Here is an 18,017-nt window from a genome sequence, read left to right as displayed (position 1 = left end):
CCTGAAGTTTTCCCTAAAGGAGCTACTTCTATTTTGTTAATTACTCTTTGATATGATTTCTAATACCTTTATCACTATGGAAATGGAGTTGAAAGGAGGCAGTGAGCCTTTATTTTTCTTAGGAAAAAGAGGAGATTCAGAAACAGCATTATGTCAAACCAGGAGTCACAATCTAGTTGATACCAGGGCTCTGCCTCATGCCCATGAGGTTGTTCCCAAAGACTGGGAAGTGGGAGTGGTGGGAGGGCACATCGGGGAGCACACCCTGGGCCAGCCCCACCTCGCTGGGGTGGCAGTGCCCACCAGACTCCTGCTCCAGGCTCTCCAGAGGGCATCTGGCTCCACGTCACCTTCACATAAACCTCTCTGGCAGGAGTGAGCAGCAGCATAGCTAACATGGACATGGGAGAATGGAGAGGGAGGGAGGTCAGGCAAGAACAGGGAAAATATCAGGCCATTTTTTACAAAGACTTCTGCCTACTTACTGCTAACTGCACACTCTATCTGTTTATTCACGTATGCAAATTATATGTAAATAAAGACAAAATTAAGATGTTTTTCCTGACTTTTGCGTGTTTGCTATTTTTTTAAATATCAGTCTGTTGTTAATTTTTCCCAAAAATTATTTCTCATGAGCCAAGGCACATGTCAGATTGGGTGCACAACAGCTACAGCAGGAATGTCCCAGGCTGAGTGTAAACTAAGTATTTGTTGCACAGGTCTAATGGTTCTGTAGTGGCTTTACATGGAGGACTGCAACCACAAGATGCTAAAAGGAATTTCTATCTTATGACTACAAAAGGTAGCACCCACAAACTTTGTAACCTCCTAATTAAATCTGCAGGTCTAGAGGAAGACAGCTGGACCTAGCTGCTTTGGATCTTTATTTTTTAATAAGGAAAGAAAAAATTAAGCTTTTTTTACTCACTCAGTCCAGGACGGACATATCTTCTAGATTTAAGGTTTAAAATTGCTTTCTATTCCTTACAATTCAGTGGAACAGGAGGTACAGAGAGAGCCCAATCTACCCCATTGCCACACAAATACCTTGATCATTTTGAAGTATCACAAGTACGTTTCCAAGACAAAAGCATGGGGCTTTGACTGTAACTTTTCCCTATAAAAATAGAAATCTTTTATCCTACTTTCAATCATAGCAACTCAGGTAAATGATAGGCATAAATTACCAAAAATAAGTTTTAAATTATTATTTTAGTTACATTCTGGCTCTCCTACACATGTTGTGTCCTTCCTTTTCCCCACATTGGGACCCCCAGCAGTTGTTTTGAAAGGATTGATACTCACCTGAAAAGGAAGAAGTGTTTCATCTACCATCTGCCATTGTTTTCCCTCTTGGTCAGTTTATGTGCACAACTAACCCTTGCACAATCCACAAGGTTTTCAGTAAGCAAGTCATGGTCATTCAAGTAGGCATGGCCTTAACTTAAAAAAGTTCTATCTCCCCTCAGTAAGACAAATAATAAGCCAGAGACTAACCTTGACATGACTTTATTTCCATTTAATTGTATTCAAGAAAATGAGTTAGGAGTAAATTCACAAACACAGATAAAAAAGTAAAATGTTAATGCAGACCTTTTCTCTGCATAATCCAGCTGTTTTCTTCTGTGTTGTTTCCCCCCTTGAAATGAAGGAAAGCAATTGCTTACTGTTTGCCAGCTACCCTACCCAAACAGCCTAGAGAGAAAGGGGAAGCATGGTGAAGGACCAAAGGAAATGAGAATTGCATAGTCTGAATTACCTGTCAAATAAGCCAGGCTTTAAATTAAAAATAAAACACATAAAAAGCAAAATCACAATTTAGTGATTGCTGATGCACATCACCAATGTGTAACAACAAAGATTCTCATCCAAGATTTTGTAATTCACTTCAAGAGTCCATGTCCCAAATTTTGCATGGAATGCCTTAATTAAACAACTATATATACCTAGGTTTCTATTCCACTGTGGGCTTTGTCAGAAGGAAAGGGTAAGGCATATACACTGATGGAAACTCTATCCTGTTTCCCCACATGGAAAGGGCTATTAATCAGGATCTTATTGAGTCCATTGTATTGAATCCATCAACTGAAGTTTGCATTGCAAACATGAGAGTTATACACACTAAACTCATTAAACATCTACGTCTACTTACACTTTTAGGTAGGGAATATTTTCTATCCTGTAACCAAGGTCATCTGAGCCTCTGTTCCTACAGTAAAGTAGACTAAGAATGGGAGCTGCTGCTCTGGTGCAAAACTGCACCTCACATGAGTATAAAAAGCCATGATGATCCCACAACTCAAAGATTGAGTTCTAGACAGAGCCATACATCAGTTTAGGTTTGGAGCCTCTCATTTGCACAAAACCATTATGTAGAGAAGTCCCTGGTTATATGATGAACACATTGACACTTGTTACTACAGCCTGAAGGGGATCTGGGTCACTGTTTTCCTATCTGCATCTCGGTCTCAAGAGAGGCATGAGATTAAAAGGCCGAAACTCAGTCTCATAAGTGGGACTGCCTTGCTTCATTTTTTAGAAGGTTAATAAATTAGTAACTAGTAGCACATTTTTCTTCTTCTTTCCCAATAACATGAATGCATCTAGTGCTAATATCCAACAATCAGTCTATTCAGAAATAGCTTCACAAATTATTTTTTTTAAATCTCAAGAACACAAAGACAGTAGTAACTGTACAACTGGAAAAATCACCCATATTCTACATCCATATGGTAGAATAAAATCTTTCCATCCAGCATAAACCTTATTTAGTCGCAACTCAAGGTACTGTGTCAGAAAGCAAGGCAATATCCTTATTCCCAACACACTGAAAGATTACAGCAGGGATTTGAGCAATGGGTCACTTCTGTCAGCCACTAGTGAGCTGAGATCCTCAGATGGAGAAACACAGAAATTCCAGGTGTTTTGGTCTAGCTCTGAACCAAATTATATGTTGTTAGAATACTCCAGGGCATACAATATTGTGATGTTGGTGTATTTGTTTTTCTTCAATCTCATTCTTTCAACCACCCAAGAAGTATATTATTACCACAATAAAAAAATGCCCTAGAAGATCTTCAGCTTTTTAAAATAACATTTATATGAAAAGAAATTGGCTTAAGATTCTTCTCCTTATGTTCTTAAATACAACCTATATGCAAGATAAAGCTCACTCACTTCTAATAATAAAACGTAAGTTTTCCCAGATCAAGTGGTAAATCTTGCCTCCAAAATTTCTGCCTACTCCACCCTTTAGTATAATGGGCAGCATCAGAAATCACAGTCTTTGTTTTCCCTCTATTACAGCCATATCTGTTGACTAATATACTTCATTGTGCGTGCCTTTATGCATTTTATGAACTTGTTCCTCATGTTTCTTCTCCACTTATACAGCTCTTACTCAAAGCTGAGACTTAATCATTTCATGTCTTTAAAACTCCAAGATCCTTCTCTCTGAACACCAAGGATCAGTTTTGTCCTTCTCCATTCAGGATATTACCAATAAATTCATCTTTCTGGCTCATTTTATAGTGAGCTTTAAATACCCTAAACATTAAATTAAACATAATTAATTCTATTTTTACTTCAAACACTCTGGAAGATTTTGCATAGTTTCATCTTTCCGTTCCTACAGAATTGACTACTTTTTGCTCTGCCAGTAGCTTTCCAGCCTATCCATCCTACAAGCACTTCATTTTCCACTTCCTCTTGCCAGCAAGAAAAATGCCCACCAAAAAAAATATCACGAATAATCTTCACACTCATTCACACAAACATTCTACTAATATTGCTTTGCACAGTTCTAACCTGATTTGTAGGTTAACAGAAACCCCACTGCCATCACTGGCTGACTTCCATGCCATTCTTGACCAATGTGTTTTAGACATCCTATTTTGCTTCCTCCACCTCAGTCCCCTCCCCTCAACCTATGACACTCCTCCCTGCTTGCTTCACATGTTCATTATGTATTACACTTCAGGAACAACAGGCTAGTGGCATAAATTTAGTATACACAGAGACTCAAAATTCTAAAGGAAAATATGATTAATAATTTTGGCTTCATGCTGCTGGATATAGAGCTATTTTCTCTGAAACTGGCTGGTTTAAAGTTAGCTGAGCATTCTAGTATTAGCTTAAAACTTTAGTTTAGCTTAAAGATAAGTCACCTACTGTACATATCCCCACAGGGGTTAAACACAGCATGGTTCCCCACACTACTTAAAGCAGGGATCTAGTTCCAGGATCTGAAGGCAATAGTCATTTAACAAAAATAAACAAACAAACAAAAAAATTGTTCCTGTCTGGATAGAGCCAATGATTTTAAGAGCATCTATTTACAACACGACTGCTTTAATTTTTCATAATTTCTTTTTTAAAACATAGTTCAACATTCAGTGGAGTCCAAATGAGTACTTAAGCACAATGGGATGGAAAAAAGTCTGGCTATTACTGTAATGGAATACAGAATTATAAGTTTTAAAAAAAAAAAGAAGAAAAAGAAAAACCACAGCAGGGGGAACTCAGCAAGAGATAGCAGAACATTTCTGATCTTCCTAGGCAAGGCACTAAACCCCACTATACACATGAAATACTGGCAGAAAACAACTTGTTATAATTTTAAGAAGCAAATGTTATACAGCAGTTTGATAGCCCTGAAGAAAAACAACCTAAGAATGGAAACAGTCCACCAGCACATTACAAGCCCTAAGTGGCATATTACCACTTCAAGTTAATTTGTTTGGTAGACAATTTGTGTGGTAGACAATTTTATAACAATAATAAAAAATTTCACATTCCTTTCAGTTCACAACCTCCTTGCTGAAATTACCCAGATGCTGGGACATACTAAATTATGGAAGGAGGCAAAATATTATCTTAAAGAAAAAAAATAAATTAAAAGCTGTGGCTTCTCATTTATTTCATCTTGGCTTTTGGTATCAAAGAGCAACCAACATATTTTACTATCAAGCGAAGAGAGTGCGTGCTAAGGTGAACATAGAGAGGCAGTGGTACAAACAGTGCCTCAGCTCTGATGGGCAGAGGATGTTTGTCCAACACCCAAAAGATAGTTAAAGCCCATTCTGATATGAGGATGTTTGTAATATGAAATTTAGTCTAAAAGTAATTAGTTCTGGCTACAGTTGGAGTGCATAGAAATGTTTTGGGCTGTAGAGACAATAAAAACTGTTGAGCAGATGTAACATTACCACCCCTAGCATCGCATGGATTTAATGTCCCAGTAAATAAGGGCATACTGCAGACCACACTGCTCTGAAAATGAATATTTTAGATGAAGATGGCACACTGAGCCTCAAATCTGCCCCTCCCTTGCTTGCCTAAATTAATGCAGTGTCCATATTACAAAAGCCAAAAAAATCACAACGTAAACAAGACAGAAACAGCTTTTCACACCTGGGCCCCTCCCAGACCCTCCTTCCCCTCAGTTCCCACACCCTTTGTGGTGTCCCAACCAACAGGGGCTAAATCTGCTCATCAAGACTGCACAGGAGGCAGGGAGCTTCTTGCAGCCCTTGCAGTTTCAACAGGGCCTCATAATGTAAAGTTTGACCCTGAGCATGACATCAAGTTTGAGCATAGGTTGAGTAGACTTCTTTCTAGAGAGTGGCTGCAGGTTCTGCCATAGGAAGTGTTTGGTGACCCACAGGAAATGTTATGGCCAAGCTGTCTCACAGGAAGTGTTCTGGGTTTTACCAGAATTTCCTTCAAAGTGGTGAAGCTGCTGGGAGTTTGAGAAGAAAAGGCCAAAGCTGTGCCAGGGAACAAGGACTGAACAGGACAACACAGATCAATTTATGACAAACCACAGCCATAGAGAAAATTTATCCATCCTCTCAGACAGCCAGTCAGCCAATGAATATGTATTTAAAACAAATTGAGGGGCTGAAATCTAAATGAAACTGGGTTGAAATCTGAAAACCTGGGTGCAGAGTGACTACTGTCACTTTGGCAGATCCCTCTCCCCAGGGCCAGGTGTGCTGGCAGTGCTCACCTACCATGGCATTGTGGCCCCAATAGAACCAAAATACTGAGGCAGAATTGTCTCCATGACACATTGAATGCAATGGTTCCCCCAGACACAGAAGAAATGCCAGGGAAATGTCAAGCCACTCAGGTGTTTTTTAAAAGTCAAGCTAAATCCAGATTAGCTGATCCTCCTGCATTAACTTAAATTAGCTTTCTGGTTCAAAGCAGGAGTGTGTTTCCAAAACAACTCTCCCAACCATCCACATTTATTGTACTTGCCTTCCAACCACTGAGCAGTCTCCCAGGACATTGATGGCATTCCTTTCTCATGAATCTGAACCAGAAGATGAACTCCATGAGTGCACCCAGTGCACTCCAACTGCTAAGAGGTATTTAATCCTGGGAACCAGACGTGGTTTAGTCTGTAGTGATCCCCTGCAATGTTTCCAATGCAGGCCTTATGTCTCCTGAGCATGCTGTTTTGTTCCAACTCACTGAGCAGGCAGGGCTCATTTGGGGCTGCACTGCCGCTGAAGCGAGGTTTTGTCACCAGGCTGAACCTCTGGGGTCCCTGCCATGCACCTTCTCTGTTAACAGCTGCAGGAACAGCTAGCCCTGTTTAAGCAGTATTATTAGCTCTCTGCTGCATTAGAGCTACTGCATAGTCTTAAAATCTGACTTCTCCCTGAAGACAATACAGCTGCATTCACACTGCACAGCATGTGATCAAATAAGTCACGGTAGAACTCTGCATTCCCCTTGCACTCTCACAGCAAAACTTCTTCCCCTCGTCCTCCTTTCAGGCTCTCTTTATGCTACATCCATCCTACCGCATCTCTTCTTTGCCTTCATCCTCCCCTAACAAATTACCTGTATCGCCCAACTTCCAGGTGCTCTTGGTCTTCAAAACCTCTCAAGACCACAGTTCACAGATGTTGCTAGAACTTATCAGAGGTTGCTGGCCACAGCCCCCAAAGGCTGCACCCTCACTTGTACCTCAGCAGGCCTTGGCACATGGGGGCTGAGGCTGCCTCATGCCTCCATAGTCCCTACAGCCATCCAGTCTGGCCTTTGCCTGCCAGGAACAGGCATCTGTGCTTTGGATGGTAGATACAAAAGAGGTCTTGCTATTGCAAGACTTGATTCCACAGTTTTCCATAAAAAGAGTCATAAAATGCAGCTGCCCTGATTCAGTTGTTCACTTTCCACCAAAAAATGAAGATAAATATTAATCCTTCCTTCCTAGTCTCTCAACTTTCAGCAGTGCAGTTCCACACCTTCATTCACACTAATGAAACTTGTCAGATAATTTCATCAGCCCATCTAATTCACTAGTTCAGCAGAAAATTATCCAATTTTGGTAGGTTTGTATCCTGCCAAGTTAGTAAAATAAATTGACTGAGGCTGAAGGGTTGAGCCTGTGGCACTCCCACCTTTAGGAAAAGTATGCTGATAGATGGTCCCACCTTTCCCTCTAAACTGCATATTTCTCTGGCATATTTTTTCTGGGCTTGGTGAGGCAGGGTTCATACCTCAGACAGCGCTTGGTGCAGGCTCAGGGCTGGCGATGACAGAAGACAGCCTGACATTTTCTTCAGTGCAGTTACATAACCCCTGTATGTATTGGTCCTTTTATGTACTTGTCCCCTCATCACCTGAGGGGTTTATACCTCCTATTGACCAAATATCATCAGAGCATATATTTCCCTGTCCTCTGTGTCCTTCTTTCCATACTGTGCTTATAGAGGATTTGCCTTTTTCGTGGGTTTTGTGAAACTCTTGTCTACCCTCACCATGATAAATTGTTCTCTCACAAACATACATATTTGTTCAACTCAGAGACACTATCTCATTTCCATGTAAGGTAGGTCAGCTTTATTTAGCATGTTGTTCCTCCATCCTGCTTTATTCTCATTCAGTGGACAGCCATAGGCTATCATTCATTGTATGACTTCAAGGGGCAGAATGATTAAATTTAATTCTGAAGCTTTCTATATACTTCTTACTGGGTACCTGAAAGCTTCACAAAACCTTCATGCTCACAAAGTCTCTGTAATGGAAGAGGTTTTAATCCTGCTTTCAGGAAGATAAACAAAAGGCATACAGAGATTAAAAATAAAAGAATGACAAATACTGTGTTTCTGACCTAAGATTTGACTTTTCAAGTCACAAGTTTTCCTGTAGCAGGTTATTTATTCTAAGCCCAGCTGCTGATGTTTTCAGTTTCAGCCATGAGCACTTGGCAAGCCAGTTCCTTGGGTTTCAAGTCAGGATCAAGAAAATAAATATAAATGTGACAAAAGTTTAGCCTAAATAAACTGGTCAGCACTCTACAGCAGCTTTGCAGTAGAAGCAGAAACAGAGGCAAGAACATTTCTGAACCCATTCTGAACTCAATGACCTAATTTATGAGCTTTTCTAAAACTTTTCTGTACTTTCTGCGTGCTTTCAATTTCTGCTACAGAGGAATGATGGATACTACAGAAATCTTCTCCTGCCCTTTTGTGCTTTCACTCATTTATCACAGATCCTTCCTATGCAGGCATTTTGAGGGGAGGAAATAACAGATGAGCATTATAATTACAGACTATATTAGAAGGCATTCACACAAAAGGACCAGATAAATGTTAATTTTAGTGTTTTCTATCTTAGCCAAGGCAAGCAGCCAGATCCTAACAGGGACCTACAAAACAGGTTTTTTGAACAATACATGTGATTTTTTTGTGTTTTATCCTACATGAGGTAAATCCAGATCCATATCTCTAATTCACCCAAAAATAAAAGGTACACAATAAAATGTTACGTGCAACATGGTTTGATGCAGGTACATGCACAGGAGCTACAAACCAAGGCCAAGCAGCAGAAGACCCAGCAGACACAGTCTGGCCATCAAGTGAAGCTAAATTTTGATGCTGTGAAATAGGCAGAGGACTGATTTACAGCATAAGTGATTTTTTCTTTAGTAATCTTTGGATTATCAGTATATAATAAATCGGAATACATTTTTATATGAAGAATATTAGGTGATAATATAGAGAACTACTGTCTGCCAGCAAGGGGAACAATTCATCATTTTTACAGAGCATGGTTAGTTAATACATAACTGGCTATCTCAATACCTTGAAAATCATGAATCTATGCAGAGTTTGTGTTTCTACTTAAAGCTTTTGGTTCTGAATGTGCATTTACCAGAGAAGATAATTATAAGCTTTTGATTAAAAACAAAATCTAGATCTTGCATGACTCCTGGAAATTTCCATTAAATAAACTGGTTTACTCTCTGGTTTAAGTTGCTTAATATTCTCTGCACAAATCAATTTTCTAGTTAGTAAGAATGTATATTTTATTGTATCTAGATATAAAAGAATATAAATCAAGTATATAGGTGGATTTTTACAGTAGGAATACTTGAAATTCAAACAAAATAAAAAAAAGGTAACCCATCCTCAAATTCTCTGCATCTGCCTCTTCATGGTAATGATCTAAAAACTGAAAGTGACATTAATAATCTAAAAAACCAAAAGTGATATTTTGTTAGTACACTGTTCCTACAAAGGCCAGAATTCACTTTAACAAAGGAAAACAAATGCCTGTATCCCTCTTCAACAGCCACCAAAACTACCACAGGCTTTAAACCCTATGGAGTGCTTCTGTCTTATGACTTTAGGGCACATCCTTGATTCCTCTCCACAGACACAGCTACAGATTTCATCTACTTAGTCATCGTTTAATGACTCAGTTACTGCCACCTTTTGGCATCTGACCTTGATAGCTTTAGACTGAAACTAAAGCCATTTTTTGTTGACTGTCACTTTGCATGGCTCTCTGCATTCCTCTGCTTTCTCACAAGTGTTATTTGCTTCAATTTCAGTTTCTTCCTAACAGAACATTACTACAGCAATCTCTTGTTATTTCCATCTGCAAGCCAGTTTAAGGCCCAAAACTTCTTCATCCTTAAAAACAGGTAGGTCAATAACATTCCTTTGTTTGGCAAAGCTTCTCAGAAGCTCTGAAGAACTTTTTCACAATTTCAAAGAAATCTGGTCTTAAGACTCCATTATTTTTTTCTATGCATTTTGCAGGTTATAAGGCTGCTGGTATCAAGGTACCAGCAGCCCTTCAAGCTGATCAGTGCTAGAAGTGAAGCTGGAAAAGGACATATTCTCATTAGGCCAACTTCACAAAGCTGGAAAATTAGTCTTTCCTAATAAACATAAGAAAAGAATTTCAAAGATATACATGAGCTAAAAAATAAAAAAAAAACTTTTAAAAAAAAACCCTTAACTGAATACATGAGAGGAAAATGGAGCTGGTACTTCAGAGCAGAGAAGGTTGCTGGATAGAAGAGCACTACAGTGCTCTATAAGAAAGATATATATTTCTCTCCAATAAGAAAGAGAAAAGTGGATAAATATGATATATGGGACAAGAGGGAATAGTTAGTGGCATGGAATAAAAATACAATTTGAAATTAATGTAACTTCAGAGCAGCACACGGACACCTATTTCAAAAAGTCATGATCAAGAGTTTTTCTGTAACTTATAAAAGCTCTATCTTTACAGGAGAAACAATCCACCATAACTGAATCAATTTCAGGAAGATCCCATATTTAAGACAGCTTCTTAAAAAGAAGCTATATGAGGAAACTAAGAGCTAAATATTTGCAGACAGGCCTAGAGACTGGCTACTTAGACACCACTTTATATGCACAGAAAAAGTACATCATCAGTCAAAAATACTATCCATGTGGATTTTTGACTCAACAAAATTACTCACCATAGGCTCTCAAGAATAGTAAACAGCTAAGAAACAAAGAGGAATTTTTAGATGAAATCTATTAATGAGAGGGTAAAAGAAAAGGGTTTGTAGAGAGATGTCACCAGGGGATTTCTGACAGTAGGTGAGGTGGTGTGTTGTGCTGGTAATTCAAATTCAGTCTGGTAAGGACAAGGGCTGCCTCTAAAAAAGCACACAAAGAAGGTACCCAAGTGGTGACGCATTAAAATGGCAGATAAAGTTCAGTAGACAAAATAGCACTGTGAAATACCACACATAGGAAAAATTATCTTAATTTGCAAATACAGTGGTAGGTGCCGAGGTGTTCATTATGAGTCAGGAATGAGGTCCTGAGGACTTCATAAATAATTCAATGCAAACCTGAGCTCAGTGCTGTAGAAATAAAACAAATCAAAGAATAAAACATAAAAACACCAACCAAACCAAATTAAAGACTTAATTCTGAGATACTAGCACCAACAAGTGCTCCCCCCACTCTAAAAAGGATACTGAAGCCAAAGTCAATGTCTCCTCTACTGGAAAGGAGCCCACAGCCCATCTGTCTCTCCTCCTTGGCATGGAAATTCTGGTCACTTTTCTCCTTTGCTCCACAAGCAGGAAGAAGACATGTGATTCATAATTTTCTCATTCAAATCTGATATTTGCTGATGGTTCTACTTGAAAGTGCTCAAATACTCTACCAACCACCCTGTTTTACCTGCTGAGGGAACAGCTCTGTTGGCAGTGCACTGAAGATCCTTCGCTGGCTCCCAGCAGCTAGGAATGACTGTCATTAAAATTAAACCTTGAATGCTTTTTATAATGTCTGTTCAGAAGTTCTCCTTATTAGAGAGGTTATTTTAAAATATATGTCAATCATATCAGTACAATTGGGAATAAAAGAATAGTTTGTTTCAATGTCTGTCACCTACCTTTTCCTAAATACTAATTACTTACTGATACTATTAAAATTGCAAGAATATTTGACTTCTCAGGTGTCTGGTGAATTTTTTTTTCAGAAGTCTACATTTTTCAAGGTGCTCTTACAAATCTCTAATCAAATCAGTAGCAGAACTACCAAAATGTTTGCCTGTTCAACTCTTGTAGTTTTTGTATCCTCATGATGTATACAGACACAGAAAATATGGCAAAGGGAACAAAGGTTATGTGTTTCCCTTCCTGAAGGCAGTTAGTTGTTTGGTGAACTAAGATTAAAATATGTTCATTAATATTGCCAAGAGCTAACTTCAGCATCCATAAAGGAGCAGAATTTAATGAGCAATCCCCGAATAAGCTAGACTTTCCCATAAAACTTGGTTTCTCTGGAACATAGACAGAGGGGTATATATTTATTGTAAAGTGCATGAGAGAAAGATTAGTGTAAAATGGAAAGAGAAATCCATAGGTCCTATATCCTAGGGCAATTCATGACAATACTAAGCTTTCAACCTTTCAAAAATTTATTCTCAAGATATATTTTTGTAAGATACAAAAAATAACTGAACATTATCTACAGGGCATTTCAGAAACACTGAAAGAGAAAAGAGTTATTCCAGGAATCCTCCTGTAAATGTTATGTCAGAATTTTGAAAGAGATATCCCAGAAGTAGCTTTGTGTTTACTGCTGATGTTATTTCCTGGATAATTAAGGATTTATGCTCTCTCCCCGTGGGATGAGTGACATGGTATGTTTAACCAGGTCTTGCCAGGAAAAAGAAAATACATGCCTATTTCAATACATCATCATCTCTTCCTGGAAGTATGCTTAGTCACCATCCAGATTTGCACAAAAGCAACAGATAAGCACAGGAGCATGAACACTTTGAATCTGCAGAATGTTCTGCTGTGGTGTGGGTTTCCACTCATCTCTGAAAGTAACAGCACTAACTTTCTTCTCTGTTTTTTTACCCTCCTTTGTCTTCTTTTATAAAGAGACCAAAATTTAAATTTAAAAAATTAGAGAAAAAAAAAAAAAAAAGAAGAAGAAGGATATCCATAAAAGCACGTGTGCTGGAGTAATCTTACTGCAAGACAAGAACAAACATGCATATTACTCCTGCAGAAGACACAACTCAACTGTGAAAGATGAGAACTGAATTCTTCCTTTATTCGGGTCACAGGCCTCCAAGATTTTGCAGCCCGTGGCTGCAGAGGATGGATCAATCATAGAAATGATATTTGGAGAGAACTTCTCAAGGGGGTTGGTCCATAAGAATGGATATTGTTGGGCTGTTGCCAGCACCAGATCAGGTCAGTCACAGCTTTGCTTGCCGAGTCTTGAAACCATCAGAGGATGAAGCTCTCCCAGTCTCTGCGTAACCTGCTCCTGTGCTACTCCACCCTGAAGGGAAGAAGCTGGTTTGTTTGGAGTTTGTTTTGTCTACGTGGGAGTAGAAAGTACAGAAATGGCACTACACAATACACAATACACGATAAAAAAAACAAACCACCCTACATATGCTGCATATCCTGATGGTAGTGTCATAGTCTGCCTCTGGATGTGGATGAGGAAACAGCAGTGGCAACTCACGGCAGCAAAGAGCACATGAAATACCGATGGAACAGCGAGAAGCAGCGTGGTAGCTAATAGTGGGAGGAAGGAGTGGAACTTCCCTTCTGCCCTTCTTGCAGAGCTGCCCCTGTAAAAACAAAAGAGAACCTTCCCCTTTGTTACACGGTTATGTAGCCCCCCTGTTATTCTTGCAAGCAGTCTGCCTTGACAAGAAGGGTTAAAACAGTAGATGACATAGGAAGCATCCCAGTTTTGGACCCTCTGATCTCAAATGGTTCATGCAGGATTTTGACTAAAATGCCTCAAGAAACAACTCAGATTTAGACTCCAGTGGTTTAGCAGTAGTGGTCTACAGTGAAATTAAGAGCTGTCATGGGCTGAGGACTGAGAATAAGGCAGGGTTTAACAGCATAAACCTTTGGCAGTGCTTGAATGCAGTGGGGAAACATGTATGTCTAAATTCACTATTATTTCAAATATTTGTTCACTGCTCTTGTTTTCCTTTCTAGATTTGAAACCAGTCTGACAATCAAGTCTCCCTAGATACTGCTGCCTGAACCTTGGATGCAGGAATGTCAGCCTGATTCACGCTGCCTCCAGCCCCCTGAGCCTTCCGTGGTTCAGAGAGACCAGGCAGCCACATTCTGACAGTTTCAAAGGGAGGTGTCAGACTGTTTCCAGTGCTTTCAAAAGACATTCCATCATTTCATGAATCATATCGTTGTGTGGAACCTCTGAGATAATAAGACTATGAACATCATCTCACAACACCATTTGGCTCAAAGACGGGGAAGCATATGTGCATTCTTTCCTACACAGATTTTGCAGGGGAAGTAGGGAAAGTCCTGCTGGCTGCAAGACTTTCCTTAGCTTCATTTGCAAAAGGCTGGATGTTGCTAACAGGGGACAAGATGGAACTGGTCAGCCACAGATTGCACATCTCAACACAGCTTAGCTCTGCTTTAGGCTTCTGCTCAGAAGGGTGAGAGAGTCACCATGGGATGTGAAACCAGCTAAAGCTTACTAAGGGCATTAGACTGAAATAGTTGCAATAAATCCATCTCAGTGCAATGGAAATTTTTTCCTCTTGTTGAATATTTTTGCATTTTTTCTTCTTGTTAGCAAATTGAATAAGCCTATGGAACTGCCTGAGTGCAGATTTTAGCCTACACAGATAGGATGACTCACCTACATCTTACCATGGAAAACCAGAACATAACAGTCATTGAGATGGAATTGATCTGCAAAAAACTTAAGCTGCCAAGCCCTACACTGCAGGCTGACTTGACCATTTAGAATTCTAAATGGCAGTGAAAATTCTTTATATTTGAGCTTTTATTTTGGAAAATAAGTTGAAACATATCAGAGGTCCTGCCAAAATTATAACCCATAGTTCAACTACCACTTTATCTGACTCTTCAGAATAGAGTTTCTGAGTTGCACTACAAAACACCTTTTACATATGTAAATATATACAATATAGACATATATATAGATATATACATATATCATATATATATATATCTATATATATGTATATATATATTGTAATATATATACAATATAGACATACAGATATATATGCACATTATATGTGTATGTAGTTGTCTCAAAAGGTTTTATTCAGTCACTTCTCTCCAGGCTCAATCATACTCTGGTATTTGACCTCTTCACATGTGGGGAAAACAATAAACTCCAAATCAGCAGTATGCTCTCTCAAGGAAGAATGTATTGCCCTCTGAAAATAAAAAGGAAAAGAGCAAAGGTGATTGAGGAGCAAAAATATTTTTCTGCCTTGCCTAGATTGTTCTACACAAGGTGTATGTTAAAATTTCAGAGTTTATAGATCATATGTCATATGAAAGCAATAAATTACTTTAGTTGGCTCGAGTGTGAATTTCAAATGAATGGAATTCTTTATTTGTAGGTTTAAATTTAAAATGGAATTTATTTTTCACATTAAAAGGCCACATGTTCTAATTAATTCTTTAAATTAAAAGACAGCAATGTAAATACTTTTTAGAAGGAGGAGCAAATAGAAAATAATTAATAACTCACCTTTTGTGAATTTGCTAAGTATTTTTTAAGTATTAGGCTGCGTTCTGCAGAGCACTGAATTAAAACTCATTTTTTTTGACTCAGAAGATGCCTAGAGTACATTTTCTTCAGTGATAACATGTATTTATTTACACAGACAAAACGCAATTTCTCTTCTGGTGACATGGGCACCGAGGAAGAGGTTGCTACCTCTGTTGAGGCAGTTTCCTTCTTTGTAAAATTATCTTTGCTTGAGGCACCTGGGCAGGGACTGCACAGAATTTTCACTATAGATTCAAGGAGTAAAAAACAGGTTCTTTTTTTAAGCACAAGTAACTACCTCAGTATCACTGTCTACACAGAGCTAACCTGAGTCTCAGCATTTGGATTTATACCTCAAAGGAAGAAACTCTCCAGGAGCTGATAAAAGTTGCTACAGGCTGGCCAGCCATAACATAAACCAGTCCCTCTGGGAAAGTGGGAATTCCCTTCTTCTCCAGCTTTTATGTCTGCTTCCCTCATAGAGCCCCCTCCAAATCTCTTTGCAATCACACTTTCCAGGGCTCAGCCAACATGGAAAGAGCATCCAGGTACTTACCTCGGAATTGATCCTCCACAGCACAATGCAATAATTATGATTAATTAACAGTCACAGCAATTAAGGCCATTTCATGTTGTGATACTCATTCTCAGCAAAAAAAAGAAAAACCTAGGTTATTTCTGCTGACTGAAAGACAAGATTTCCAGGACTACACTGAAAGACTTAACATAGCAACTTGCAACACAGCAAATCTGCCTCCTCTCTTCTATAAAAAGCAGAATGAGGTGACACACAGAGATCTTACTCCTACCTCTATTGTGCTTTTCTGTGCTGTTCTGTTTTGGCCTACATTGAGTCAAAAATAAAGTAAGATACAGCTTGGTAACCAACTTCATTTCTATTGTCTGATATATTTATGTTCACAACCTGTGTTTAAATACTATGATAAAATTCAAGAAAAAGATAGGGTCTGTGTTCTTTGCTACATCTGGCAGTGAAAACTAAGAAGAAAGCCAAGTGAACTGAAAGAAGAACTGCCAAAATGAAAATGTGTTCCCCAAAAACATTCCACAAAATGTTGGTCACTTGCTACAGATCCTGGAGGAAATTACAGTAGATTTCTGCTATCCAGAGCAAGAATGAGTCAGGGCATTGGCACAGTGGAACTGGAAAAGATATCTTTGTAGGGATTACAAAGCTAATCAAAAACCAGCACAGAGATATTTCTATAACCAACATCTATGTTCTATCATTTGTTCATACCAGAGGAAGAAAGAAACCAAATTAAAAAAAGATAAACTAATGCATGAGCTCTTTCTCTGCAGAGCCATAAAAGCAAAGAAAGGCACCCCAGTAAAATACTATTTTTTCATAGAGACAATTCTATTGTCCTCTATGAAAAACACAATGCTGTTGTTGAAAAATATAATTAAATAACAATAAAAATAGAAATAATAACAAAATCATTTAGAAACTGTAATAATTGGTAATCTATTTATAAAAGCATAAATTCTATTAAATTTATATTTTTTTAATCCATAGAAGTATTCATATGGAAGACTATGAATGCTTACAGAATTTAATTGGAAGAAATATGAGTTTATTTGGGAGTTTTGATGCACATTGTCGTCATGACCTTGGGACGCTTCAGAGGTATATGTATTCTTGTGCAGATGATGAATCTTACTCATGCCAATAGCCCCTTCTTTCCATATAAGTTAAAGCATTCACAAATATTATCTCTCTGCAGCACCAATCATCCATTCCATATGATGCAGAACACCAAGTAATGAGCTCATGGCACTTTTCTCTTTCTGTAACTCTACTGCCCCACCCCTTGTCTTGATCAGACCAGAATATGTCTGGTGACAGAACCATCATAAAAGGGCTTTGGTTGGAAGGGGCCTTACAGATCATCTTTTTCCAGCCCCCCATCAGGGGCAGGGACAGGTCCCACTGTCCCAGGTTAGTCAAGGCCCCACCCAGCCTGGCCTTGAGCAATGCCAGGGATGGGGCAGCCACAGCTTCTCTGAGCAACCTCTGCCAGTGCCTCAATACCCTCTGGGCAGTACGTATGTGTAGAGGACCTAGCACAAAAGGAACCCAAATTTGGGTGGCATATATCGTTCTAACAGTAGCTGATAAAAATCTTCTGTTTGAATAGTTCACCTTTGTAAAATACACTAAAATCAGAAGGGCTTTTCTATGTAGTTTAATGCATTCACATGATCATTGATCATGCAAAATGGAAGTGGAGTAAACAAAATTAATCTTTTCCATTCCTTTTAAGTCCCAAAACATGGAAGAGGCAAAGCTGGATTTTCTGTCCTTTACACAGAACAGAAGGAAGAGAAGAAGGAAATTTGACAGTCAATCAAGAAGTTGCGCTTCATGACTGACTGACAAACTCCAGGAATCTTTAAAGAAGATTTTACTTCCTGGTTCACTGAAGATCTGTAATGCACAGAGCTGCAAAGGTCCGAGCTTCCTTCTTACAGTATATACCATAGAGGTTTTGTATATATGCAATAGAGGGTTAAATATGGTCACATAACAAATTCCAACATGTCTGGGTGGAACAAATCATGCTTCCAGGTAACATTCATCTTTGAAAAACTTTGAATAACTTGGCTACCCTTGGCAAAATGTTCCACATTTGGCAACAG

Source organism: Pseudopodoces humilis, chromosome 7 (assembly GCF_049639895.1).
Source record: "Pseudopodoces humilis isolate 2021_Gansu_Grassland_sample_001 chromosome 7, ASM4963989v1, whole genome shotgun sequence".
NCBI lineage: Eukaryota > Metazoa > Chordata > Aves > Passeriformes > Paridae > Pseudopodoces > Pseudopodoces humilis.
The sequence above is the reverse complement of the archived record's forward strand: the minus strand, read 5'-3'. Positions refer to the sequence as shown.